Here is a 4,524-nt window from a genome sequence, read left to right as displayed (position 1 = left end):
GAAAGGTGAGCATATGATTAGGTGTTGGGGGATCATGAACAGAGGCTCGAAGAGACCCTTACCCAGTGGTGTCCAATGGCATATTCTTGGGTACATGAAAAGGAGCTCAAATGAAAGCCCTGGCTTGTGTTTAGAAGCCACAGAGCTAAGCAGCATTCTTACCTGCTCCATGGCAGCCTGGGACTTGTAAATCTTCGGGTCTGGCACCTTCAGCTGAAGGAGTGGAAGCAGAGATCTCAACTACTCATAATCTAAATCCCTACACAGGACGCTAAAGGAAAGAGACCCTACAACTTAGTGAAGTAGAGACAATATTACCCATTGAAAAATGGAGTCATGATTGCCATGGTAATGAATGACAAGCATTCTTATTACTGAGGTATTCGGTAACAATGTACACATCTGCCCCAAATCTTTCTTGCCATATACATTTTTAAAATGATGATGACTAGACACTGAAGTGAAAAATGACATGAAACATACCAGGAGATGTCTAACCTGGGGATTCCTCAATGTCTGAGTCTTCTCCTGTCTGAAAATCTAACTTCACATGGGATTCACAGTGAAGAGTCTGAATTACTGGAAACTGGGTCCCATCTCTCATTAGCAGGGGCAGTCTCCTATTGAGTCACATGCATGGCTAAAGTCCCATTACAGACTTCTCCATTATTTAGCTCTAATTACTCTAAATTAGTGTTTTTCCATGGCACACCAAGGAGGGAGAAGCAAGCTTTATTCTCTTTGAACATCTCATTTCCTCCTCACCTTCCAAACATTCCAGAGACAGGTGGCCTAGCTACCCAGGACTCTAACCCCCTCCGACAAAACAGAGAGCTGGCAGCATGACCTTTCAGAGGTGGCAACAATGAAAATGTGACAAATTCAGTTGATTCCAACATCCCTTTGTCATGAGCTTACCAAACCTTCCAGTGATTTCTGCATTTGAAAAGCAGAAATTGTTCCTTGCCAGGTGAGAGGAAGCTTCCATGTTACCGATTTGGTTCTTCAGTGTCAGTGACTAACAGAGGAAAATGCCCAGAATATGCATATGCAGGTTCAGCAGTCACCAAGTTATCTCCGAGGAACTCAGGACTTATAATACACTGCTACCATTTTGAAGGTAATTATGTACTCATTTTATTTCTCCTACTAGATTGGAAAATCTGAGATAATAGAAAATATCTATATCCTTTTTACTTTTGATAACAAGCTGGAAGATATAACGCATGTATAAATCCCCCAGCACACATATCTATATGCCCAAACATTAGCACAATATTTTTCCTATTATTTGATAACTTGTAATTGAATGACACTTCAACCATTAAAAGGAGAAACAAAAATGCATTAAATCAAAGATTTAGTGATTAAGGCAAGATATCCAACTCTCAATATGTATTATACCCAATATTGTCAAATATAGTTATAGACATTGTGACGGTTAAGATGAATTGCTGACTTGACTGGAATAGGAGACCCTTGAAGACATGGTTAGATCTTGGGGGTTCATAGATGAATATGTTATTACAAGGTAGAGTCCAGTTGGAGGATGTGGGTCACTAGGTCTTGCCTTTGGAGAGTTTATCTTGTGTTCTTTCCCTGTGCTGCACCTCCTGGTGAAGGTAAAATAAACACTTTTCTTCCACCACGCCCATCCTCTATAATGTTTGTGCCTGGGTGCCAGTCAACCATGGATTGAACCCTCTGAAATCATGAGCCAATCTCACACAACATGTTGTGAGTGTCACGTATGTGGTTCCAGCTGGCCAACATAGACACCTATGCATAAAGAGGGACAGGAAGAAAGCACCAAAGTGTTTTTTATTCTGAGTGTTAGAATTATTTTGTGTTTATTCACAAAATTTGAAAGTTTTTTTGTTTGTTTACAACAGGAAAATATTTCTAAAACTACTGCTGTGACAAGGTTTTATATCTAAATTGTTAACAGCAACATGCAGAATTTCTTTTTTTTAACATTATAAGATATATTTATTATTTTTTCTGACCAAAGTGCAATGATTTTTAAATCTTCTTAAACAAATAACTATGAAAAAAGTATTCCAGAAAATAAAGTACAAATGGGAAATCTAATCACTAGATTGCTTTTTGCAATTTTACCTTAATCCCATACCTATTCCAGGAAACAAACAAAAAAACCTGAATTGTTACTAATGCAAGAACTGAAGCATTTCAGCATAAATCTAGCACATGCATTTCAAGGTTCTGATTCTAGGAATGGTGTTATCAGTTTAATCATGAATAACACTATGTAACCGAGCAAAAGGAGCACAATTACTGCATGCGATCCTTGCCCCACACCCTCTGATTATGTCATAATAAAGCTGACAATTCTGTCAGGCTCTGAATCCCTTGTGACCCCAACCCAAACCTTGGAAGCAAAGACTATGGCCTATCATACAACTTTTCACAAGCTGTAGTAACCTAAGTTTTATCTTTCTACAGGAAATGGAAAGTTATTTGATAAATATTAAAACATTGCTAGCAATCCATTTTCTGAGTTTGTTTACCAAACACTTTATGTAAGAACTGACTACACAAAAAGTTCCTTTAAAATTTCGTCCACAAATTCACTTAACGGGTTAGAATTTGAAACCTGCAAGAAAAGGAAGTGAGAATCCCTAATCCTAACATGTTGTAATCACATTTGTTGTTTTGGTTTGGTTTTTTTTTGAGACAGGGTCTCACTATGTAGTTTAAGCTGGCCTTAAACTCACTATGTAGCCCAGGTTGGCCTTGAACTTGCAGCAATCCTCCTGCCTCAGCTTCCTGAGTACTGGGATTGTATGTGTGGCCACCATGCCCAGTTGCCATGTTGTAACTACTAAAGGGATATAATATGCTCGCAGAAGGCACAAACTATAAAAGGGATAGTCTTTTGTAATAAAACTAAGAACTAGCTGATACTTTTGTTTTGTGAGCACCATAATAACTGAGATGAAGTTAAACCTGAATTCATTATCTACTCCTGTGACCGAGAAAAAAAAAAATTTAATGTCTTACTATGTATTTTATGTCTTCCTATGCATTAATTGAGATGTAATTTTGAAAGATTAAAACTGCCTTTAAAAAGGGTTGGATAGCAGCTATCAAAGCGTGATTTCAAGGATGCTTTCAGGTTCAGAGTTAGCCTTCTTTATCAAAACTCTTCACAACTTCATCAAACACTTCTTCAGCAGATCTGGATGCATCCATTTTCTTGACTTTCCCCATTTTTTCATGTAAGTCAGGAATTGGCTTTGTTGCCTGAAGACAAGCCTGAACCCTCTTTTCCAAGCTCTCTCTGTTGTCATCACTTCTACCACTACTTTTTCCCCTCTCAAGGCATTGTTCAATACAGATCTCATTACTACAGTCAAAAAACACAACAAAAGACACATCTGCTTTCCCACCCAGGGTCTTGTTCCACCCTTGGAGGTTGTCTTGATTTCTTGGAAACCCATCAATCGAGAATTTATTCTTCTGGGCATTGGCAGCCATTGTTTGATCCAGTTCCCTCTCTAATAAACTGATAGTGATCTCAACTGGCACAACCTTTCCTTCTTTAATGTACTTTCCAGTGACTTCACCATACTGTGACTCTGGGTTATTCCTTTCATCACGAAGAAATTCTCCTGGAGAAAGGTGTGTGTAGCCATATTTCTCCACGGTGCGGCCGCACTGGGTCCCCTTGCCGGCTTCAGGACCGCTGAGGACGAACAGGACCAGCGGCTTCATGAGGCGAGGAACGCAGAGAAGCGGCCAGCAGGTCAGCAGCGCGGGGCTCGGGCCCAGGACTTGCAGCATACACCGGGTCTCTGACAGCAGTAGGGAAAGGGGTGGGCACAGCCAGGCGAATCCTGCAGAATTTCAAAGACATGGAAAGCATCTAAGTTTGCCAATGACGACTTAATAGTTCAAAAAAGAAAAAGGAGAATAGATTGTACAGATTATATTGCATTCTGGTTTCCCTGAGACTCCAGGATTTTCTACCTTCTAAACATGACTAAGTAGACTGTGTGAGACAGACTTTCCATTCCCACAGTCTTCAGGGGGCCCCTGAACTTGCAGACTAGACCTGCAGGTGACTCTGCATGCCTGTCAGCACAGGACATAAGCCTTGACCCTGGGAAGGTGATGGAAGAAGAACGTTAGGCATTGACCCCAAGGAGCTCCACTAGCACCATGGGGCCTCTGCACGAATACAGAAACCTTGGAGCACAGCAGATGAGTTGTACAAAGTCCCTCCTCTGCAGAACGGGACAGGACTTCCTCCTCCCGTGAGCACTCTGGCACATTTGTAGAGGGCACAAACTGCCATCCTCTGCCGTGTCCTCACCATTGAACAGGTAACACCCGTGTGATACGACAGCTTTGGCAGCCCCTCCGCAGGGGGTGTACCATTTTGCATTTCCACCGACAGCGTAAGAGGGCTTAGTTTCACACAGTCTTGTCCACACAGTCGTCAGACTTGTGCACTGTTGCCAGCATTACATCTCAGCAGTGTTTAAAATTATTTTATTTGTC

At 41.1% G+C, this 4,524-nt stretch overlaps 1 pseudogene; it reads right to left on the bottom strand.

The window, feature by feature from the left end:
* Nucleotides 1-3,135: 3,135 nt before the first annotated feature.
* Nucleotides 3,136-3,758, bottom strand: LOC102027126 (annotated as a pseudogene).
* Between the last annotated feature and the right edge of the window lie 766 nt (nt 3,759-4,524).

This window comes from Chinchilla lanigera, unplaced genomic scaffold (assembly GCF_000276665.1).
Source record: "Chinchilla lanigera isolate Chin_1 unplaced genomic scaffold, ChiLan1.0 scaffold00047, whole genome shotgun sequence".
Classification (NCBI taxonomy): Eukaryota; Metazoa; Chordata; class Mammalia; order Rodentia; family Chinchillidae; genus Chinchilla; species Chinchilla lanigera.
Note: the sequence above shows the minus strand (reverse complement) of the source record. Positions and strands in the feature narration are given on the sequence as shown.